Raw genomic sequence first — 25,692 nt, 5'->3', positions numbered from 1 at the left:
TAAAGGAGAGTTTTGACCAAATAGATATTCCAGAAGTCATACCAAAAGGCAGGACATGTTCAAGTTGCAAAAGGTATTAAAGTAGACCCACTCTTTCAGGTTATTAATTCATATCTCATATGGTTACTACTTCATATGGTGAAATCACACCTCACCATAGCCAAGACTTCGTAAGTCATACTGACTGTCCATATAGCAATTTGTCTTGGTAGAAGAGAAGTAGGTTAAGGTTTCACAGAAAACCAGGTGAAGAATTTTTCAAGGTGGGAAGCCATCAATACCTTGCTTTAATCTCACCTATCTAAAGTTTCGTGATGGGGAAAAAGTCCATTATTTGCAAGAAGCCTCTGAACAGCTGCATGCAAAATCTGAACCTGTTAAAAGGAACAAGGTCTATAATGCCCCACTGGTACCTAACATTTTTTTTTCCTCCATGAGATTTTGTCTTAAGGAGAGGTGTAATGGAACACTATTTCTATGAATTTGCACAAATTACATGAACTAGCTTTCCTTTAGGTCTATTTGTTGTTCATGCAACCAAAATGATCAAGTCCAAATAGTTTTGTCTCATTAAAAATGATTTCTAGGAAGCAAGAATTTGCATGTTACTTGTTCAGTTTGAAAAGGTCTCCCAGAAGTTTCTTAAGGAAATTACATCCATATTTTCAGCCTCAGAAATTAAGCTGCAAGCCATCCCCAAATCTTTTTTAAATAGCAATGCCTTACATGACTTCTGTTCTTTTAAGCTCCATGACAACTATCTATGTATGATACTAATTCATAGGATTTCCAGGTTTATCACATAGTCCTGCAACACTAAAATGGCATCTGTTTTTTTACAGCATCAGGTGTACCCTCATTATGCTCCTGTGAGGTAGAGCAGAAAATTGAAAAACAATTATGATTTAAGACCCAAAATTAAAACCTGTCGACTGCTTAGTAAAAATACTCCATAAAATCTGTTTGCATTTCAGTAGACCATACTGAAGAATATCATTGCAACACGGAAGATATTTTTTTTTTTTAAATAAACTAAACACACTAATTTGTGTGAAAGGAATTTACAACTCAAACTTTCCAACTCAAACTTTATATTAAATTTTATATCTTTGTTGGGGAAGCAAATCACATTTTTATCTTTTAATCTGTGAGCCATGTAGGCTATTATTCAGTTAAGTTCCTGAAAGAGGAAATATTTTACAGTTTGAATAGAATATGTGCATAACAAGATACCTTGCATTTTGTAATTACTCATTATTTTTACTATGAAAGTATGCAGGAGACATGAATGTATACTTTATAATGATAAAACAAATATATACACAACAGAAAACAGCTGTTACCCAAATAATTTTCAAATTAAGTATATATACTGGATAATTATAGACAGAATAACGTGTGGAATGCAAGAAAGCACAAGCCAGCCCACCAAGAAGAGGATTAAGTGCATCACGTACCTGTTTTGCTATCGCATCGTTTTGCAGGCCTCATGAGAAAGGAGTTTTAAGCAAGGATTTGGAAAGGGACAACAAGGGGGCCCAGCTGAGGGTCCCGCAGAACCTGTTCAGTGCACATGGGGTTATGCAGTAAAGAGCACTAAAGATGGTCAATAGAAAATGCAGTCAGAGGTAAATGTTTGAATTTTTAGCGAAGAAAAGTCAATATCTCCACATAGGATAACAGCTAGAGTGGAGATAGGTTGCAGATAGCTTGCAGCTTGTGCTTGCTGGAAGAAAAGCACCGCAGGAAGAGAGAGATGGAGAGGACACTCCAGGTCCTCCATGCAGAACCTGTAGAGCTGCCTAGCAATGAACCACGTGCAGCATCACAGCAGATCCAGACCACAGATACTCCACATGGTGTAAAGGTGAGCTTAGTCACCAAGGGAATCTGCAGAAGGGGAATGCAGCAAACCCAGCGCCGTGCAGCAGGCAATGCCGTTTGAATCATAGAATGCCGAAGGTTGGAAGGGACCTCAGGGGTCCTCAAGTCCAACCCCAAGTTTGCATAATGGTTTGCAGATACTGAGCTTTCCATTATGTGAGGGATCTCAATTCTTATAGGTCCGCTATTCTCTTTCAGCTCTTGTAATCAACATAATAACCAATTCTGCCCTTTCTTTTGTGTTTATACATATGATTCAATTCCAGTTACAGCCATTTCTGCTAATTTTCGAGTGTTTAAGCACACTTGAAAGTGTAAGCAGAGCCTTCTACTACTGATAGATTCATAGACTAGGTTTGGCAAGGGTGGGACACTACAGTTAAGAGATCATCTACCTTCTTTTAACTAATGACTAATCTCAGGCATAATTTCATAACCACCTTGAAGATTCTTCCTACTTTAAAGGAGGCTACATGGCTTACAAGAATAGTCATATTTGAAAGACTAGCTCAAAGAATGCGATAAACTGGAAAATTCAAATGGACTGTAAAACAGAGGGAACCACCAGCGCTACACAAACCCCCACTTGCGAGGCACGTAGATGTTCTTAGTTTGACAGCTTTATAACTCTAAATGGTTTTGCAAATGAAATCCAAACAAAAGAGCAGAAATGTACTCTCCATCACTCAGCAACTGCTGCTTAGAAAGGCAGCAACCACCAACTCCAGCAAACAAGGAGTTGCTTTAAGTAAGCTTAACAAATGCAAAGATGACAAAAAATACCTTTTTTGTTCTTTCAGCTTGATTTTTCTATATTCTTGAATCCATACCATAATGATGCAGCTCATTCTAACAAATAGCGTATAACCAAGTATCAATCACATCAACTTTTTGTAAGTGGAGTGAAGTCAGATAGCAAGTGATAAAAATGAGTTCAGGCAGAGGGCATATGTTAAGCAGCTGTGAGCCCATTTAAGCTGTCTATATGCCTAAAAGCTTAATATCATTACACAGAGCTCTGATTTCTCCCCTTCCCGCCTTACACTAAAACATCCACATTATTTCCTTAACTTCCTGAGTTAATCATTTCTATTATATGTGGAGTCACAGAGTGACTGCAATGGTACAAATAATATGCTTCTAAATTAGATAAAGCTAACACAAACAAATCATTCTGCTCAGGTTCTAAATAAATCTTTATTTGTGAATAAAAATCTCTTGTAATATTTTGATGAACAATTTAAACCAGTATAGGTCAATCCTGCTGCCAAAAGACACAGTTTCCATTTTCTCCCACCTCTTCTTCGGGTTGGCACAAGTGTTTGTGTAGTCTTGCAAACTCATTTGGGCTAAAATTACCTTTCTATCCCCCAAAAGGCTACTTCAGAAACAAATCATTTCCAGAGTCAATTCATTGTGAATGTTTCTGCCAGCAAAAAGAGGTGATACAAAGGTGGGAGCAAGTGACTGCAGCTTGTGGAACCACATTTTTGGCAGCCTCCTTGGCTTCAGACACTGTTCCTTAAAACAAATGCAAGAGGAGTATATGTAATCCTACCTTCTAAGTACCCAGAGATGATGGCTTTCAGCTTGCCAACCCTCATATTATCACAGATCTTCCGGCATTTGGTGCTCTTGAGGAGTGCCATGTGCACAGTTTGGGACTTTGGATCATCACTGTCTACTTTCTGTATGATCAATTGCCTTCACAAAGGCAGAAAATGCAATTTTACTTCAGAGTGCCCCAAATCAGGCTAAACACAATGGCACATCAGTCATCAAGAGCCTGATTGTGTTGCCAAAACCAGAAATGCTATTTCCAGGGAGTTCAGTCAGGGAATAAGAGTAGGACAAAGGAGGCAGCAGGGAATAGGAAACGTTTCAGTCAAAAGGAACCAGAAACTCAGGAAAGTCAGAAACAGCAATGTTTATATGTAGGCAGGAACAGAATAGGAGCTGAAAGTACAAAGGGCAGGAGTATCTGATAAGAGCACACACAGACATGGTGGGGCAGCAGGGGGCCCAAGGGAATACAGTTGTACATGGAGGGAGGGAAAAAATAGAAGAAGAAAGGAAAAAAGGAAAAATAAAAGACTGCAGGACGCATTAAACCACATGAAATGCCACAAAGTACAGTAGAAGATAGAGAACAAAAGACGAAAGTTAACACAGGAGGAAAGTGGAGAGCCTACAACCTTTCCCCACATGCACAGCATGACTGAAAGAGCTGCTTTTCTAAATGTAGAGACATTCAGAGAGGGACAGCCAAGAGCAAACACAACCACAAAGCACTGCCCAAGACAGGAAAACACCTCAGAATAGCTCCAGGTTTGCAAATCAGGCAGAGGGTTAAAAATGATGCAGTATTTAAGTGTATGACTGGGAACGTGACCTGTGATTTTACTCAAGACCGACAACATTGTACGTTTTGAATAATAAAAATGGGGAAGTATAACAAGGCACCAGTCAGTCCTTCAGGAACACAAAAGAAGCATTTGCTTTTTACACAGAGGGTCAGCATCTGCACTAAAACTGTAACAATGTGAACCAAATATTTTCCCTATACTAATATTTTGGACTTTTTTTCCTTGCAGATGCAAATAATTTCAAAAAAAGCTTAATATAACTAATATACAATTAAAAAATCGTTTTGCTATCTATGTGCTATAAGTGTCCCATTCTCGGAATACATAACACATTAGTATAAAACGTAAGTCCTCTGTTCTCAGTCCTCCTAGATGAGCTGTTTTTCCTATTATTTCCTCCCTTCAAATCATGCTTTCTGGCTGCTATAGCTGCTGTTCCTTGAATAACAGTGTTTACCTGCACAGCATATACACAGACTTCCTGACTACCCAAAAAACACAAAAAAAAAAACCAAACAAAAAACACTATGAAACACATCCAGAAACAAATAGCAAAGGAAACAGATTTCAGCTGAAGCTGTCAGGTTTTGTAGTCATGCTAATTTGTATCTGCAGCAGCAAGATGCTGGTTAGACTAAAGTGTAAAAGCTAAAACTGAGCAAAACTCCCACTTTGCTTCATTTTGGGTATACACAAAAAGGACAAGATCTGGTCACAGTAGTTAAGACAGAGCAGACAACCCCTGTTGCCATCCTTTGTCCTTCCCCTTGAGTTGCCTCTTGGTTGCGTTATCCCTGAAGAGATTATTCAGATCCCTTCAAATAATAAAACCACAAAACAAGGAAAACCGCAACCAAATCCCCCTCAAAGCAGAAACAAGTTGGCTTAGTAGTTTAACTTTGATCTATAATTTATCCATCTTACAACTTCCAAGTCATTTATATATTGCATATAAACATACGATTTCATCCAGCACTGGCTGACTAGCATAATACTGTAACTATAACTATTCTTCACAATCTTATTTTCTTCAGGAAAAAAAAAATAAAAATCCACCTTGCCAACATTAGAAAGCGGTAATTTGACAAGTCCTTCCACATTGCAATGGCTAAAATACAAACACAGAAATGCATTATTCTAATGCAAATGCAAGCAACAGTAACACTTGAAGTCACAAGAATACGTTCATCTACCTAAATTTTCTAAGAAGGATCTGTTACTTTGGTCAAAGTACTTACTGTCATTGACACAGAAATAATGACACAGAAAAGTATGCAGGTACAAAATGTCTGATTTTTCAAACACTAGGTTAATTTGTTTTCTAAACCTAAACCAATATTTGAGGAGTTGGGCAAATATTTGCAATACATTTAGTTAGTTACCTATTTGGAAAGAGAAGGAATTTATTTCAAAGGGCTCTTCTCTCTCCTCTCAGATACCACAGCACAAAATATAGGCTATGCTCACAAGGTCCTAGGAGTTTTACTAGTCTTAAACTAGAATTACCCAACAGATCACTGATATCAAATCAGTGTAAAAGACTTTAAGAGGAAAGTATGCACATGTCGTAAGAACCGATATGGCAAAAGACATTCCCTCCATGTCAAGGAAAAAAATAGTTATTAGAAAAGGGACAGGAGTTGGTATAAACCGAAGAATCAACTAACAGCCTCTCAACTCCAACCTCGGATCCAACTTGGAGTGGGCTACTGGCCTTGGTCCTGGTGGAAACTGCCACTTCCAAGACCAGAGGTTCCACAGGCTCCCACACAACAAGCTCCAAGGCTTCCCTCTATGCCACTATCCATCACCGAGCACCTCAGGAAGGTGCCAGGCTCCATGTTCCTTGTGAGCTCCTTGCAGAGCCTGCCCCAGGCTCTCCAGGCCCAGTCCCCCCAGCTGCTCCACACCAGAGCTGCTCCAGCCCCCTTGGTCTCAGCAGCTCAGCTGCAGTCGCTCAAGTTAATCAGCAGCTTTCATTCACAGGAGTGGCCCAAAGCTCAGGCTTTCTAAACAAAAACATAACCACAATAGTCAAATATTTTGAAAAAAAGCTAGTTGGACTTTGACCCAAGTAGGGAGTTATATACATAAGTTACTATCATTACTATTCTACTAGGAAATACTTATTTAAATGTTATGAACAGAAAAAAAAATGTATTTTGACCAAGCTCACATCTACAGTGTTTCCACACAGGTTGAAGTTAATGGTGCAGTTAATGACATGCAGCTCAGGTACACCAGAAACTCTGTTAAAATTCAGGTATACGCTCCTGCTCTTTAAGTTCTGAATCAAACAGTAATATACGTCACTGTAGTTTTCAGGTGAAAGCAATAAACTTCTGATGGTAAAACCATTCATATCAATGCAAAACCTAAGACAGGCAGAAAAAGACAAAGTAGTGAAATGTATAATCTTAAAGTAAACTGAAAGTGTGATTGAAAGAGTGGAACAGTTCTTAACTCCAAATAAATTATTAACTTGGAAAGCCTTCTAAACTATTCAGCCTATAAATTTAGTAAAAGGGAAAATGCAGCTTTCTAATGTAGTTCAGTTTCCTATTACAAGGAATTATCAATTGAAAAAATGTTTTTAAAAACCCATTCAAAGAAAAGTAGATCAATCCCCAACATACTGTTTAATCACATTTACTTACCTATCTTTTGTAAGATGCACTACCTTAAAACCTCACATGGGGAGATTTCAAAGTTACAATCAATTTGCAAGTGCATGCAGGCCTATAAAGGCTTCTGAAATGTTTTACTCCTTAGAAAAACCTTAATTTTCTTTTTATATTTTTTAAAATAAGAAAATCATAGGGTTTATGTTCTGATTTCATTCAAGTTAGGCCTAATGTGCCTGGTATTAAACAGTTTCAAATAGTAACTGTTTCTATAATCATGTCCCCCAAAAGTCCATTTTCCTTTAAAAACAAAGGATTAGAATTGCATATAAACTGCAGTTTGTTATATTTAAGAAATACTGTAAAAGTTACACTGAGGGATGCCAGTTACGTGCATTTATGTGTTAGGGACATAAAGCCAGTTAAAAGTTCTGTACAGTATGTTATACAGCAACATATCCTTTCAACACATTAGGAAGTCCAAGTCCAAGAAGAGTTTTGGTCAAACTGCAAAATTTTACATGCAACTCATGCTGTAAATAGGAAGCCTCAAGATCCACCACAATTCTGCAAAGATGGAAAGTTACGTAGTGCTTTTGTGGCACTTCCTCTGTGATCAGATTTTTAAAAAATGGTAAAAAAGTGGTAAAATACCTCAGAGTATCACAAATAAGAGCTAAGCGGCATGCATGAACCCCCATGGCCTTTTGCAGCAGTCATGCCATTTATGTGCTTTCCTGTACACTTCAGCCAGTGGCATAAGGCCTGTAAGCCACAGCAACGCTTAAATATCTTCATTAGCACACATTTCATAACACAAAGGACCCCTTAATTAAATGGAAAGTGGAATTACAGGTAATACATTTTAAAGGGCGGTAGTTACTGCAAAGTAATTAAAAACTTCTTGGGATAATTGCTCAGTGTTGACTTGCAGCGACTCTCCAGCCCCATGGCAGGTACCACCAAGGGTCATATGTTCTCCAGGGTTGGTGTCAGGAATCCTACTCCTGGTGTATAATGCGGCCCAAGGCTTTTTGGTGTCTCTTACCAAGAGCACTGCTGCTCTTCTTAGTAGCTCCGAGGATCTTAAAACTAGACGGTTTGATGTTAGTATGTTATTTTTTATGGAGCTTTTGGTGTAAAGTGTGAGCAAGATCACTTTTGGCCATTGAAATTTTGCCTCCTACAAAAGGAGATCTCTTTCCAACCACCCAGGACCAGTGCTCCTTTCTTCTGTCTATTCCACGAGAGAAATGGGAAAAATTAAAACACACACAGGAACAACCTGTCACGATAATTCAGTTCTGAATGCTTTGACAACTTGGATGAGTGACACAAAAATCCCTCATAGTTGTGAGGAACAAAAAACTGTGTGCCAGCAGACAAAAATATAGCTTGTAGGCAAAACAAAAATCCCATCCAGCCCCGAAGTCTATAAAACTGTCTATAAAGTCAGAACTTCTTTAGTTCCACGCTGTTTCTGAAGACTTCTCAGTTCACATATTTTCCTCCATATTTTCCGATTAGAGATAACACATGGAGCCAGAAAGAAATGAGTCTCTTTAGAGCTGCAGAACCATCTATATGTTTAATAATGAATCACCAGATAATGCTTTGTTTAAAGGAAATATTGCTGAAATGCTTTATCTAATGCAGATACCAGAACTAAACTTGCCATGGTGCTGGGTCTGAAAGCTGTAACAAATGAAGCTCAAGAATTCAGACGTTCTGCAGAGAGTATCTCTCTCTGAAGGGCTCTTCCACCCTTGGGAGTCAGCTTATCAAACACTGTCCCAGTGGAGGAGTTAGGAAAAGAGAGGAAACACTAGCAATTTTCCACTCTAACAGAGATGGAATGAGACGAAATCTTTGGATGCAACCCCCAGAAAAGGATTCATTAAGAGGAGTTTCTCCATAAACTTGTATATTCCTCGTTACTGAACTCCGGTCACTGAAAATAGTCAGAGTCTATCTGTGCTGTTACTATAAAACAACACAATAGCTTTAAATTTAGAAAATATCTTTAATATATTTCCTTCTGCTCTGTTCCTTCTGCTCTGATTTATGGTATAAAATTTCAGAAAGTATAAAAATACATTTTTGTTTTGGGCTCTTTGGGTTTGATACTATATTTTCATTCCTTTAATCAAACCCCAAATTCTAGCAACTCTTATGGACTGACTGAAAGATAAAAACTAAAGTTATATTATATACACACATATGAAAAGGACATTTGGCATTCAGTCCTTCTCAATGCAAAATCAGATGCAGTTAATGCAACACCAAAAGGGAACAACATAACACACATGTACTTCAAATGCACATTACACAAGTGATCAAAGGGGAAAAAAAAGAAAAACATCTAAAGATATTTACATAAAAGACTGTACATAAACCATTAAGTCTTTGGAGTGGGCCATGATTGTGACTTTTTAAAGGCTGTGAGAAAACTCTAAACAAAACATCTTAGAGATAGACAATAAACTGCAAGGTCCAGTCTAACATTTAAAGGATTAAACAAACAAATTCACATCTTTCTTTTCTTGCCAAAAGTGAATATCACATGAATCATGTTGATCGATGCCACAGAGCCAAACGTTGTCCCTGGTTCTGCCCAATGTAATAAACCCGCAGAAACCAGCAAGAGACACAGCCAAGTTCAGAGCCCATATTTGGGCATTGGGTGCCTGTAAATACACATGCAGCGTCTAAATAAGGGTAGAATTTTAATTCCCTTGTGGAGTTTTATTTTTTTGTACTACTCTAATAATACCCTCCCTGCAGTACCGACAGTTTTCATGCCATAACCCCAGAACACGACTCCTTGTTGATGGTGACAACCTTCTGCTGTAAGTGTAGCGAGAAGATCAATACTCGGCACGCACCAAGCTCCCCTCTGGCTGGAGGACACGGGCCGATCCCCATCCCTTGGGAAGCCTCTTCCCACGTGGGTTCCCGCTGGTGAAGGAGCTGCCTGGAACGGCTCCTTGCATGAGCTCACTGTGTCCTGGGAGTATTAGGCCATCAGAGGAGGGCTTCAGATGAAACCCAACACAGATTCCGGTAATTTTGTTTGGTTCTCAAAATAAGTCATTTATGAAACTGAGCACTTTGTACTCATTTGTGTCCCCAAGAGTGCAATGCACAAGATGCTATCACGAGAAAAGCATGTCACAAGAAAACCTCTCTGTCTCCTGTCATTTAAAGGGACAGAACTGGGCCAATTCAATCTACTATCTCCTTCGTTTATCAACAAATATCAGGCACAGCTACCTATAATTCAACTTTAGGAGTCTCTTATCTAGCAGTTTTATAATCAAGATCATTTTTTTATCAGTAAATTTTATAAATTACAAGGAGGATTACATTCTGTATTATCAAACGGGAAGCATCACCATCATATCTTCTAGGCACAAGTGGTAATTGGAGAGGAAGTCAAAGCTTAAGGGAACAGTACTGTCTTGTGTATTGACAGAAGGGCTGTTCTGCTCTGGAGTGCATTACCCAAGACCATTTCCTTCCTTAAGATTCAAATTCTAATCAGTCTTGGCTTCGTCCACAGAAATTTATGACCTACACTCAATTCTGTACATCACTTTAAAAACAAACAAGTTCGAAATATGAGAACCAACATATTCTAGTATCTTAATTCATATATAATAACCTGTGCATGCCCAAATGGAGATTATTTAAAATGCGCCAAATTGCGTACTGGCTAACACAGTGCAGTATTGCTATAATTGTCCCATTGTTTTGGTCTCTAAAAGGAGCTATGGTAATAAAATAATTGACACTAAGATCCTTAAACACAGAAGGAAACTGAGCCTACTGGAGATTAAGTGAAAAACAGTAACCTAGGAAGGTGTAATCCACATAACAAAATTCCTTATAAATTTGTCTGAAGCATCGTTTTCCAAATTATGGGACACTTTCCACAAAAAAAATCCCCCTTTTTGCAAGCAGCTTGGAAGCTTTGCCAGAGCACCTGAGCACGCTCTCCTAAGCTGTTGCTGTTAAAGTTGGTGCCTTTAACAGTACCTGTACTCAGGAACTGAAAATCAGGCAGTTGTGTCTAAACAGAGAAAATAGCTCCTTCAAGGAGCTCAATAGCTCCTTTTATTTTTTCCTCCTTTGTATTCCCCCAAACAAACCCTTACCTCCAAGTATAACGTCACAGAGATCAAAATTAAACCAACAGCCAAGAAAAGGAAGCCCCTCCTTGTTTTGTGGAAAGCTGAATGAAAGTGTATTTATTCTGCAAGATAACTGCAGGGAAATGGCTAGAAGGGCAGAATTATAAACCTAAACTTTTAGATCTCCAAACAAAACATTAAAACATAAAGCTAAAACTTCAAAGAGTAGCAATGAAGCCTGAAGATCACAAGCCGGGATGTATGTGTCCAGTTGTCAGGCTGTTCATAGCTTGAGAGTAGAGCTGTTTATGCCAAAACAAATGGGCAGGTCCCTGAAAACTTTGAGGCTGCAATATCAAGCCACACCACTTCCTCCTCATTGCAAAATCCCGCTCTTCTGTTGTAGCAACACGTTCAAGCCCTCTCCATTCACAGGCACAGCAATACTCACCATGCCTTCTTCTGCCTCCCCGCACCACTCCTCACCCCTGGGAATGCCATTTGCCAGCAGGGGAAACTCCTCTTGCTCCCTCTCCTGATAAAAGATTAGCTGGGAAGCTAATCAGAGGCCACCTGGCAGTGCCGCTGCGGGAGGTGCTGCAGAGGGCCCGGTTGTGACTTGTCAGGAGGTGGCCATGGGCACCTGGCCCAGATGCCTGCAAGACAACGGGTGTCTTCACATCAAGCTGCAAGCCAGGAGGCACCTGCTTGGCTAGCAGGATGTCCTGCCATTTAACTCAGCTCTCAGCTGTGTAAATAAACTCACATCAGCCTACAGGGCTGGGGCATTAAATAAAGAATATAAAATGAGATGGGCTAAATCCTACAGTGCATAAGTGATTTGCAACAAGCATGGTCAGAAAAGAATACACAGTGAAGCACCAGAAACTGGCCCTGCCTGTCACGTAACCAGTGCTGAGGAATTCAGCTTGTGCCCTTCATCCACCAAACCAATCAAGTAAAATTACCTAAATCAACCAAGTAAAATTGAAGCTTCATGTAATGTCATTTTTGGGATCTGAGGACGATTTCCTCAACACTGTGCCACTGGGCAAGGTTGGCTTGACAATCAGAAGCACGTCTGTAAATACCCTCCAACTGCCCAGTCCACACACTATCTGAATAAAAATCAGATTTTAGATTTGCCAGACTTAACATTCTGTACATGCTGTCCTGGCAGGTGCTGCTGTAGCTACTTGTGTTTCAGACTGCAGAAGCCGAGCGCTGATTGACCAACAGCCCTAAATTATACTTGGGAAAGTATCCCAGACCTCAAGATTTCCATTTAGCTTCTCTGAGCATTTATGAGTAAATAAATAATAAAACTCACAAAGTTACACTACAAACTGGCAATTACAGAAAGTAAAAATAAAGATTTTAATTAAATCATTATGGTTAAAAGCTTAATGGTAAAAGATTTTTATAAATCAGAGCTGTAAATATATCTTCACTTACATGATACACATATGGACACGCATGTACTCTCAGCTTATATTCCTTTTTTTCTGGTGTATCTCAGTTTTGTCAATAGATCTTTTTATGTTTTTGCAAGATCATTTTTTTAAACAGGTTGCAGTGCACTAATTCAAGAAAACAGTCAAAATAGCACTACCACTAAAAAAATTCCTACTCAATTGAGAAGAACATAAATTTTAAATTGGAGACAGAATGCCAAAATCTGGAGGCTGCCAAAAAGGAACCTGGAGTTAAGAGGCACTGAGAAACATTGTACATGTTAACACAGAATTGAAAAGCAAAGTGTCATATTAAAGTTGTCTATCAGGAATATAAAGATTTCTGTAATGCAACAAGTGATACTTTAAGGCACTGGAACCCACCATTAATATTTGGGCTGATTTTATCTTTGCACTGCAGAGACACATGGCTGCAATACAGTAGCAACAGCAGCAAGCGTGAGCCAGTTGCAAACAGTGGCTGAGTAACTACAAACATATCATTTATCCAGATCTATATACAAGCTCTAATCTAGCATAAAAATATTAATTGAGAGACATATCAAGTTAGCCTTGTCAGACCTAATATTTTCTGGTGACTGAACAGAGCCAGAACATAACATAAGCACCATTAGAAACCCAGTTAGCTCAACGTCAAACCCGAAACCTTGCACAAAGAACAGGAGCCCACATAAAATCTGATTTTGAATGTCGATAGCTCCACAGCCATCCCATTTACAGGCAACGTTCTGCATTCTAAAACTTGGGGCAGTGTTTTTGCAAACTCAAACTCTCTGTCCTTCATTGAAATTGGAAAATTGGAACAGGCTGCCCAGGGAGACCCGCCTGGATGCCACCCTGTGCTACATGCTCTAGGTGTGCCTGCTTGAGCAGGAAGGTTGGACTAGATGATCTGTAGAGGTCCCTTCCAACCTTAAATATTCTGTGAATCTGTGAAATAGCATATAGCAATTAACTGTTCTGGGGAGAGTTTTCACATCACATTCACTCTATACGTTAGGGACAATATATCAATCTTTATTTATGAAATTCCATTCTTCTGTATTTAGTAAGTTTATGCTAATGAAGTATTTTCATTGGGATCGATGAGTTAAGTATTATTTCAGCTTGCTTAGCAGAAGGTATTTTTTCTTCATATGCTGGTAAATATTCAGATCAACTGAATAGATAATAAAAATAGATCAACTTTGTTTGTTTAGCAGCTGAAACTTGAAGTGAACAGTGGTATTTTCAAAACAAATACATCAAGTTAAAGTGCAGGCAGTTGCGGTTTATCGGAATCATATGGGTCCAGATTTGAAATCTAAGCTAAGGAAACAGAGGTTGTGACATCCTGCAGCTGGAAGAAGTGGTGTTCACAAAGCAGTGTTAAATCAAGGCCACTTGGCCGGTTCAGGCAGTTGCTTGTGTGGAAGTGACGGGTCCCAAGGGAGCATTAAAAAAGAGGAAGGTTTTGGTATTCTGGCCAACCCCCCTTCCCTTGACTGAATGCTACTATGGACTAAGTTTCTCCACTCAACGTTTGCAGAAAGTTGCTGTCAGGTAATTGCTACTGATTTATTTACACCCAACCGTACAGAACAGGAATTAAACACATTGCAAAATACTCTGGCAAGCTAATTACAAAAGGTCTTATCAGGCTGCACATAAATTCCAAGTGACTAAGGCTGCAGGTCGAGGTTAGTTTTCAGACACACCAGTTCAGCCTTCTGATTCACTGGAAGACTATGCAAGTACTGAAGGCAACCAAAGACACAGTAGCAGAAAGAGGCAGCGACGACCTTCAGAGATAGAAATGTTTCTTATGCTGATAACTTAAGTGGCTAGAGATGGCTACTTGGCTCTGGTGGTACAGAAATGGATTAAGTTTCCCTTCAGTTTGGGAAACCTGGGAGAGAAAAGAGCTCTGAACTTGTTGTTTTCCAGTCCTTTATTCAAAAACATTTAAATAATTTTTATTGATACAGTAAGCATTGATGGAATATCTTGTGGATCAACAATTTCATGTATAACAGATTTAAAAAAAAGTTTGTTTTCTAAATTTCGTGAGCCAACAGTGATGGCCAAGCAGCGGGACCATTCACAGCTTCCCGGGAATCAGGCCTGGTGCTTTTCCTTGGCATCTTTTTTAAAGCTGAAGCACAAACCAGTCCTACTGCTTGGGGACTTTGCCAGCACCATGTGGATGCCAGTGTCACACTGTGTAAACACGAGGATACTTTGGACAATTGTTGGAAGCAGTGAATTCTAAGTTTGATCTAGTGATAAGAATCGTGCTGCTTGTAAAAAAAAAAAAAAAAAAAAAAGTTTGTGAAACCACACATCAAAGAAAATATTTCAGGCTTGTTGAATAAAAAAAAAGGCATGAAGAGAGCGATGATGCATTGGGTGTCCTGCAGTCTTCAGCCTCTGGAGACTCTTGCCAGAAAGAGCAAAGACTGGAGCTTTTGGCTCTCACACTGTTAGATCAGTTTATAAAATACACTCTAACCTGTAAGGATAAAGACTTTTCTTACAGAAATATCAATACTCACATAGGTAGAATAAGGCAGAAGTTCTTCTTTGGTGAAAGACAACTTGTAACAATGATTTACTTACAACTTCCATGTTTCTGGTGCACGTTATTATCCTACCCAATGGATCAGTTTAAATGAAGCGAAAGCCCTTTGGTATCTGCAGTTATGTTGTCTGGGGAAGGGAGGCTGGTTCCTGCTTTCCTTTGCTTTGTGTTGGCAACACAACACTTGGCGGCTCCTACAACTTCGTGGTCCGAAAGACATGGTGAAATCAACCCATTGAATCAACTCCTTCATTAGCTACACGGTTGCTCCTCTTTATCGTTCTATGGTTTCTTTATTACAACATTGCAAAATTAAACATTCTGATTCAGGATTATACGATATATGATTTATATTTGTTAGGCTATAAAACAAAGGCCTCATGAATAAGAATTATACAATTCAAACATAATGAAATACAAGGAAAAGGTATCAGGTTATTCCAGCTATCTAAACATATTATGCTCACACTATATGTGCTATAAGTTTATTTCAAGCTGATTAACCTGCCTTTTGGCCCATGAAAGTTGATTATATCAACAGTGAGTTCAACTCCCAGCAAAGCTTCTGCAATGCACGTTTTAAGTCTGTCACTACAGAACTTACTATTCATCTCCATCGGTTTAAAGTTGCAAAAAGCAGACTGTAACTCAGCATTCCAGTTATGATTCATGGTGTAATTTCATCATTTCTGAAACACTGTTTACTACATGAAAGGAACTGTATTTCCCCAACAAAAACAAAAGGACCAGAATGCAAGAAAATCCAATCACTCCAGGGTGAGCTACTGAGTCACTAAGGAAGGCAGTGGGATGGTCAGCAGCAGCAAGGCTTCTCTTTGGTGACTACTCAACGACCAGTCTGGCCAGAACCTCCCTCCATCCACATCTAGGAGCCCTATATGCACCCAGCCGTGGGTGCACGCAGACCTCAGCACATCACCTTGCCACGTGCATAAGTCCCTACGTGCACCTCATCTAGCTGATCTGCACCTATGTGGCACATCACAAACATGATTTAGCTCTTGCAAATATAGGGCAACCCCACTGCCTTCAGTTTGAGGCCTTGTAATAATAGCAGCTTGTGCTACTTTCTGTTCGTCACCAAATTCTAAAACTAAAATTGCAAGAAAAATATTGGTTACAGTGCCTATTTTTCTTGGGTCCTTAAATGTTAGCCACAATATGTGAGAAATGAGGACAAACAGTGGCCAAGCTGAACAGGGAAGCTGCGTAGCAAACCGTAAAGACCATAATCATTCAATAACAACAATAAAGAAACTAGGAAGTTTCTAATCTGTAGCAATAAGAGATGAGATCTTTCACAGGCTTTATTATCTGCTCTTAGAGTTACCTTGCTCTCCAAACACTACAGTTCAATCATATGTTATAAGCTATAGCATTTAAACATGAAAATATTAAACATTCATTTTACAGCAAGAAGAATGGAAATTAGTGCTATACTTCATTCTTCTCCCTTAGGTTCATTAAATCTGTATACCAAACTTGTAAATTTTGGCTGGCTGGATACATAATGCCTATTTTTTGTAATATAAATTTACTAAAATATATATATTTTTTCCACAACATACAAAGGAGGAGGTACATCAAAGTGAATTAGTGAAACACAGTATGCCAAGCCACTGCTTTCTACAGTAACAGACTAAACCGATCATACAATACAACAAATGCTTCATATTGGGACTGTTACATTTCTACATTTCAGTTTTAACCCACTATGCAGGACATGATATTCAAAGTGCAGAGAGAAGTTGTGTGTGATCCTAATTTCAGGTCTGCACAGAACTGAGATTCCAGAATCTTTGTTGACCTCACAAATATAAATAAAACTGCGACACCACTGTGATGCAGCGATTTTCCTGCATCAACTCTTCACTGGGAATCATGAGGTCACTAAACACAATGTCATGCAACAGTTCAATACCAAACACAGCAAAAAGTAATGTTTTGGGTTTTCTAATCACTGAACTAAAACACTGTGTGTGATAAGTACTTTACAAATCATGGTACAGTGATACATAAGATAACAGTGTGATCTGTATTTTTTATTTTTATTCAGACTTATTTTTTAAAGTATTTCTTTCATCCATCTCTCAACAATCTTTTCACCTTTCCTTTTCTTTTCTTCCCCCAGCGGGTCAACCTTGGACTGACACCCTGCTGGGCTGCACCTCTGGTAAGTACCGCTGTAGCAGCATAGTGTGACTGTTACCGGGTACGTTGTTTTCATCAGTCTACTACAGCGAAAGTATTTGTCAACATTGTGACTCCTAGACCCGCTACTTTTCTGTACATGTATGGGAAATGCGAGCAGATCCCCACTGCAGAATTAGTTGAGGTGATCCCTGTTTGCTCCTAGACAATCCTCCTTCTCCAAGGTCACAAACGAGCCACCTAAGGAGCCTCATACCAAGTGGTATCCGACTCCCTGCCTCTCTGGGACCCACCACCCGTGGCGTGCGGCAGGTAACCTGCTCTCCATGGTCCCCGCAAAGGGATGGCAGTCTGGATCGGGCATCGCGGCCAGCCGGGCTCTGCCAGGGCTGAACAAGGCTCTGCTCTCCTTGGCAAATCACTTCTTCATTTCCCGCAAAGCAGCATGAACACGTTATTGTGCCCATCTCCCTAGTGCTTAATTCCCAATGTAACATTGTCATCCCAATCATCCACCCCCTGCCATTTACTTTAAGAAAAGTAGGGTCGAGTATCAATTGGTAACACTTTCTGAAACGTCTTTCCAACTATTGCGAAAGAGGAGCTGGATGTTTATGGAGTAGTTATTTTTTATGTCCGTTTACCATAGGGCCTCTCCAGGCTCAAGCTTACAGCCGGAGGCCCCACGGCATTTTTGGGAATGGAAACTTTCTGCGTTCAGTTCTTAAGAAATTCCCAGCCTGCAGTATGGTTTTCATTAGTCTACATGGTGTTATAATAAATGATGCACTTCCTCTTTCATTCTAGGATTTTTTTTTTTAAACATGCAACAATTTTTCTGTGTCTGTTTTCTATTACTTTCAATATTTTGAGCCACACGGATCTTTGAGTCTACTTTATGTACAGAGACATAAAGGATATATTTAATAAGATGTCATCTATAACTAGACAAGTCTCTAATTTAAAGTCTCCACTGAGGGCCGCACTACACATTCCATGCATGCAGCTCAAAGACAGCCATCTTTTTAGGGGTACCACTATTAAATAAGTCTGAGATCCCAAAACCTAAAGTTGGCCTAAAGAGAAGACTCCCCTAAGGTTCAAACCTGCAAGACAGCCTCCTAAATAATACGTTTGATCTCATTGTCTGGCTGTGCATATAAAACTCCTGAAAACTGCTCTAAGTGTCCATATATCTGAATTTACATAAGTCTTTTCTGCATGGAGACCAACCTGCATAAGAATTTTAGTGACAACAGCACTAAATTGGCAAGAAAGAGGATATGAAAACTCTCTGGGCTGAAAAATGTTGTCAGGTATTACATTAAGCTGTCTTAATGTTTTAGCTGTTCTTCTTATTTCATATATTGACTCTCTGGCACCAAAATCCAGTGTAAGCAATAACCTTAAATATAAATTAACTCAGTAAATGCAGCCAATGCTGAAGTTCACCAGTTTTGCATCCAACAAATCCACCAGCTTCTAAAACATTGGCTGCAAGTTCAAATTTAGGTCATTTATCAAAATTAGGTATTTCAGTAGATTTTTAAGAGCTAGGCAAGTTTGCTTCATGAATAGTGGACAAAATTGGCAGTGGAAAAGGTACAGCAAGGAACATGCCCACTACTCTCCAGGAAATGAGAAAAGGGATAGATTCCCTAGTAGTGAAAGAGAGGACAAGCTGCCTTGGAACAACTGACTCTCTTTCTTAGGTTACTCATTCAAAGGGATCAGATGCAGTGTGGAAAGGTTGCACAGTTGCAAAGGTTGCACAGTCTCACCCCTCAGAAGTTTTCAAGACTTGGTCTAATCTCATAGCTGACCCTACTTTGAGCAGAAATTGGGGAAAATTACCTTCTCTAGTCACCTTAGTTTATGATTAATTCAGTCTTGTAAAAAATTGTTAAAGTTTTAAATATTAGAAAGAGAAACATTCAGAAATTATTTTTCATTTTCCTGCTACCCATTATAATCATAAACATATTCATTTGCTAATATTGTGGAGAAATAAAATTTAAAATAATCATGGAAGAACAGCTGTGGACAGCATATAACCACAAACTCTCATTTTTTTAAATTCAAATCTTAATTGAAATCTAGTGTTGGCTACAGTTCTTTTAAACAAAGTTGAGACAGCAGAAAAGAGGGTACATAAACTTTTTTCTTAATGAGTTTGGCCATGCAATGTCAACAGTCATCAGTGAAGTAGCTGTGTCACAATCGGAAGAGCATCTTGATGTATGATCTCAGCTTTTCTTCCCTGAATGCAATTCCTAGACATGGACAGTTCAAAATCTTTCCCAGAGATAAATTCCATGATTCTCCGACTGTCACATTGGAATTTTTGTCTCTCTACATTATTTGGCCCCAGCAAGGACAGATGCAATCCCATCTTTCAAAGGTTTGTAATTGTTTATAATTATAAGATTACAGTGACCCATACAATATGCAAAATGTTTTACAACTATCAATAGAAATAAATGATAGGGCAAGAGGAGAAGGAACCCTTAACCTTTGAGTATTTGGGTCTCCATCCTAAAAATACACAACTATCCACATGTAAATCAAGCCAAGGTTCTTTGCACAGTCTTGTTCCTCTCACCCAAAACTTGTTTGGTGAGCTCTGGAGGAGGTCAAAGGCAAACCAAAAGCCAATGTTTTTAACATTGTATTCACAAACATTAGCTCTGAAATGCTTTTCAGGAAACACTTACCTCCTTGCTGGGTGTCTTTCCATGTATTTTCACAATTAGTTTAATTCCGCATATAACTAACATGCATGTACATTACAGTAATTCATTTAAGATACATAATTTGAGTAGGTCCCAAGGCTGTGTAAGTCAAGCTCACTGAACATCCTTGGGATTCCTTGAGGTTCCTCTGCACCATCCCATTACCTGGGCCACCTTCCCATCCACAGCCAGCCTGGGGGCTCCTTCTATTATCTGGGTCTCTCCTTCACCCATCCCTCATTTACTGAATGTCTTCTTGATACTTGGGAGTCAGGTTCCAAGCAACATGTTAAATTTTAGTGTTAGGATGGGTAAAAATGAGATTAGACATGCTATTGTCCAGGAAACCATTATGAGTGCTATCAATAGGTTGTTTGCAAGGATACCTGAAAATATAGATCTGCAAAAGCTCAAGTAAGAGGCTTCACTTCCTTCCTTTTCCCTTCAATAGCAAAAACTCAGTGCTTATTAACTAAATTAATGCCCTTTACCATCCCCAGCTGCCAATGTAAGATTTGTTTCTACATATTTGTTTCAAGAAAATTAGGAGGTATTTTGCAGGAGAAAAGCTGAGCTAGTTGAATAAGAGAATATGAACTAACATTAACAAACATTAACTAAACTAAGAACAATCCTTAGTTTTAATTCTTGCTAACTCAGCAAAATTCACACAGTTGGGAAGAATACAGAAAAGAATCTCTTTCTATGGGGCACGCTCATCATGAAATGCAACCAGCACTCCCTCTGCAAACCCTTCCAAATGGCCCTTCCAAACCACACACAGAGTCCTGTTTTGGGGAAAAGGTACCTCCCACTAATAGAAGAGAATTTAACTGCAGTTTTACACTGTCCTTTTCTGAAGTGAAAGAAAAATGAAGGCTAAAAGCTGCCCTTAGCAATATAGATCGATGGCCAAATTAAGCAGAGCCCGTTAATCACAGAGTGCAGCAAAAAACATAGATTACCAGCAAATACAGTTTTCAGTACCAACTAATTGGCTATGCTGAAGCATTTTAAATTAAAGACCTGGTAAAAATACATGAGAATTTTTGTATTTACATTGATTCAAAATAATAATGCATTAGGCAGCACCACTGTTTAATGGCAGACCATTAATCACAAAAAGGAGGAGCGATTCTCCATTTCACGCTCAACTACATTTGCCTATTTTAAGCTTGTTTTATATATATAGTTGATATATACACACTTTAGAGCCTCATCCTCTTTTATCTTTTCCTCCTATACATGACTTTTAATAAAAATGTGTTCCCAGAGGCTGACAGCATCAAGAAAACTAGGCTATGCCAACAAAAAGGGATTCCAGTCAAACATCATAACGTCTAGTGCACTGTATTTCATTTACAAATCTTTGATTTTTAAATGAAGAGCAGTTCAAAGTACACATTAAACACAGATACTTTCTGCTTATGTATGTGGAGATTCTTAGAGATTAAGTCACTTTTAATTAAAGATTTAAGCAGGTGTCATTTTCTGATACTCTTTGAATATGGTTTAAACAGATACATGCTCTCATGATTACACTTTAAATACAAAATCAAATCACAAAGATCTTTCTCAACAAGGCAAAGGAAAACTGTGCAATGGTTTGAAGTTTGGTGCTGCTCATCTGTCATGTATGGAATAGCATATATTTAGTTGGAAAGCATATTCTAAAGCACTTCAAAAATAAACAAGAGCCCTTTAACAGTTCTGTGAAGACTGACCCCAGGCCACACAAGATCTTAATAATTTCCGCAGTTAGTTCTGCCTCTCCCTATCCAAGGTTTATTTGCAAGATTGAGACCCAAAACAGATAATTTAACAACCATTCAAGATTCAAACCATCAGAGCAAGACACATGGAAATGGGATTATTTATAACTATTTTTTCTCTTACCACTATACAATTTTAGATACATGAAAAACACTCTGTTTCTCTATTACTGTTTTTTTATTTATTTTAAAGGAAATGTCAATATTAATTTAAAGTCACCTTATGAAAATACCCTATTATTTTGTTGTAATAGATACTGAATTCAAGTGAAATGAGGTCCACAATTATCCTGGATACTTCTAATTTCAAAACCTTAGATATTGGCTCTTATCCATTACACATCATCTGACAACATTTGCTGCTGCTGCAGACTACATGCGCTGACTTTTAATACTGACAGCGGCAATGACAGTAAAGCATCATATACAATGGCACAAGTAATATTTTAGAATTTAATGCTTACTACAGGTAAGGAAGAATAATAAATGGTAGGAAGCAAGAGCTGTTCTACTGCTTCAGCAATAAGGTCCACATCAGGGGCAACCACAAAGACTTCAATGTCAAAGTTGCAACCCAGAGCTGCAATTAGCCCCAGAATTTTTAATCAGTTGTTCCTCTGCAGACTGTGTGTGAGGAATATCCCTTAGCTGCAAAGGGATTAAGATGAATAAAATTAGGACTATTAAAATTAGGTAGGATTCTTTTTGTATCAAGCTGTGTTAGGCATAATTTTCTACATGGAATTTTGCATGGCTGCTGCACTTTGGGGTTTTCTTTGCTACAAGTTGGCTCTGTAGCTCATACAAATGAGAATAACCAATTCTAGACCTCAGATGTAGGAAACTGCAAAGCAGCTTCTCTGCTGCTGCTCTTCTGGGTGTTCCCCTTTGAAGTGGCACCCTTGGTGGCTGCTCATTCCCCAGCTCTATAGGTAAGCAATACCTTTAAGCTCAAGTAGAGAAACATACAGCTAATTAAAGCACTTCAGTGGTATACGACTTCAGCCTTTTACTTCCACATGGTGTCAAGACTCTTAAGACAGAGCTTAAAAACACAAATAAACTCCTCTTTGTATTAGGTCACTTCAGAAAATTCTGTAGGTGGACGGAGCCCGCCCAGTTCAGATAACATGTGAACAGTCTGTGCCCAAGGAAACCTCTTAGCTATGGCTTATATTAAGGAAAAACTCCTCAAATTTAGGAACAAGGAGTTAGACTCCACAATGATCCCAATTAGCCTGCAGGATTATTTTGTTAATTGATGATTTAGCATGTTTCTTCTTCTCCATTTTATTTTACAAACACATTTGTCTTTGAAGAATAAGCCTACAAGTAAACTTTATATGAAATGATTCAAAATTAGAGCACTTAGCAAATCTGCTGTTGTTAAAAGGCAGGCAGACAACCTACCTGCCAGACCACGGTAATGCAACATTAAGAAATGCACTCGTGGTGCCTATAGCAGTAACCACATTATTGATTCTCAAATGTTTTCCTGGTGTGCAGTGCTTGCAAAACAGGCCCTCTTATTATGCACAGCTTCCAAACTCTATGGACACCTTCAGCAGTTTTAGTCATTACCAAAACAAAAACACTAAATTGTTAAAAACTTCTTTAAAAGTTTCTTTAATATCCTCTAAAAGTGATAATCCTTCAATGACTATAACCTCATCTTGAAAGATTGCTGGGCAAGTTTTCCTCAAAATCTGGAAGTCTTCAAGAAGTAATGTTCGGTCTAGCAGATTTTGGAAGCTAGAAGGGAGTATTTCATGGCCAAGTGCCTACAGAATCCTGCTGGCTAACTACAGTCCAGAGTGTGCAATCTTCTTGCATAAAGCTAAGATTCTTGATGGAGGTTCAAAGTGGAGAAACTGCACTTCAACATTTATTAGAAATGACAGCAAGGGCCTGGACTTCTTTCCTCTTCTCAGACACCTTCTCTCCTGTTTCTGCTGGTCTGTGAAGTGAGTTACAGCATCTCCAGACTGTCCTGTAGTCTTTATAGGAGACACACAGGGTTAAAGCCCTATCCCAATGCTTGAGGTCTGCAAAAGAGAGGACTTCTGAAATCCTGCTAACAGGAAAGGCTCTGGAGCAATGTATTATATTCTGTATGTTTAGATTAGCCTACAATAGCTAAATAAGCTGACTTAATGTCTAATGACATTTTCAAACAATAGCTAATAAAATTATCCAAAGTATGCAGAAACGGAAGATGCCCAGGGAGGCACCGCCACGGTCGCTGATGGCACCCACACACGCAGTGCCCTCAAAGGGAATTTCAGAATATGGGCATCCAGGTTAAAGCTCAATATAATTGTGCCCAAGTGAAAATCTCCTGGATGGAAAGGGAAAAAATATCCCTGTCAAGACTATTACTACCACTTGTATGCAACTATCCGTTTCTGTCACCTTCCCTCCAGCATAACTAGAAAATTCAAACCTCCTGTATTTTAACATAGAATCACATCTTTTGCGAAAATATACCAGAATGTGGGGCTTTTGTTTGTTTGTTATGTTGGGGGTGGAAGGTAATCATGTTACTATCATGGATCAGATAAACTCCATCCTCTTTAGGAAAACTCTGTACTAGCTGGGTTAGCCAGTTTGACGGATTTTTTACTTTTGCACTTAAACATCTGCACAGGAAAATATGGGGAAAAAGTATCAGCCAAAGATTGGGAGCATTCAGTACAATAAAATCAGAAGAACTCACAAATAAGATCTTTGCCCACTAATCCAGCTGCAGTCCCAACTCTGCCTGGTCTATTGTACTAAGCACTCCTGAAAGATTATGCTTTGCAAATCGTTGTATTGCTGAACAAAATTAAACACAAGTTATTCGTCTTTTAATTATTTAGCTTCTATTAATGAAAGTATTATCAGAGTTGTCTATCAACTTTGTATCAGATGCAGCACGACATCAGAAACATCAGCATCTCAAACACCTTGTGATTTCATCACTTGAACCACTACAAAGTTATTATGCAAACAGAAACCTGCACTACTCACATAGGACTTTCATATTAACAAAGTTTCTTCTAATTGCAAACGCTCTGACTGTGCATTAACTTCATGAAACCATCAGTGATGAGACTGTATTTCAGGTAGTGGTGGTGGTTCATATTTAATCCTGCACATTAATCAAGCCAGTATCAGGAATATTATGTACCTGAAATTTAAGCATGAGGAGAACTCAAAGGTGCCTGGGATTCCTTCTGCTAGGTGGAAATAAAGGAAAATTGCTTATGTCTCTGAGATTTAAAAAACAGTGCTTATTTAACAAATAGAACGTCCCTAATAACAATGTATATAATGAAAAATATTAGCAGTGGGACCCAAAAACAGCACTATGTTAAAAAGATTGTAAATGGAAAGAGAATTTTTTACTTTAATACGAATGATAAAAGATTAGCCACAATGAACAACAAAATAATTGAACTAGGCAAATGCCTACACTGCAAATAACGACCACCAAACAGTCTTCAGATGTTACCTTAAAGTCTATGTTTTAACTTACAAGTTACTGTAAGAAAAACAAAAAAGCAGCTAATGGCTTAGAATTAAAAAAAAGTACATTATTTTTACTAAGTAAAACACACATGCCAAATTACTCATTCATTTTAGGGGTCAACCCACTTTTGGTTAATAAGTAAAGCATCTACCGTGCTTCACTGCTTTGGAAAGGAGGGAGGAAAACATAAATTAATTCTTCAGTACAATTTAGAATGGCAATTTATTTAAAGGACTATTTGTATTCAAGTTAAGCAAATAGAATCAGGAGGTTTTTATTCAAATGAAATTACATTTACCTAAAATCTCATTATGGCAAGAATGCTACAGCAGTAAAAAATATTTTCCTTACAGGTGTTTTCTTTTTTATTAAAATGTTCTTTTTGATTGCTTAAAATAATCCTGAGGTTTATAGTGACGCACATTTTAAGGTGTATATTGGCTCTTTTTCAGCTGTAATG

At 38.5% G+C, this 25,692-nt stretch overlaps 2 protein-coding genes across 2 annotated transcripts in view; one reads left to right on the top strand and one right to left on the bottom strand.

Moving 5' to 3' along the window:
- Nucleotides 1-25,692, bottom strand: part of CUNH7orf50 (chromosome unknown C7orf50 homolog) — a 107,518-nt gene that overhangs the window by 30,842 nt on the left and 50,984 nt on the right. The window lies entirely within an intron of this gene.
- The window catches only part of GPR146 (G protein-coupled receptor 146), a 39,853-nt gene that overhangs the window by 1,429 nt on the left and 12,732 nt on the right, over nucleotides 1-25,692 (top strand). Inside the window, exon 2 of the mRNA XM_026054171.1 lies at nucleotides 17,195-17,236. The gene's annotated coding sequence lies outside the window, so the exon portion shown is untranslated. The remainder of the gene's footprint in view (nucleotides 1-17,194; nucleotides 17,237-25,692) is intronic.

The sequence above is a fragment of the Nothoprocta perdicaria genome, unplaced genomic scaffold (assembly GCF_003342845.1).
Source record: "Nothoprocta perdicaria isolate Ctin4 unplaced genomic scaffold, notPer1 scaffold_12, whole genome shotgun sequence".
Classification (NCBI taxonomy): domain Eukaryota; kingdom Metazoa; phylum Chordata; class Aves; order Tinamiformes; family Tinamidae; genus Nothoprocta; species Nothoprocta perdicaria.
The sequence above is the reverse complement of the archived record's forward strand: the minus strand, read 5'-3'. Positions and strand labels throughout refer to the sequence as shown.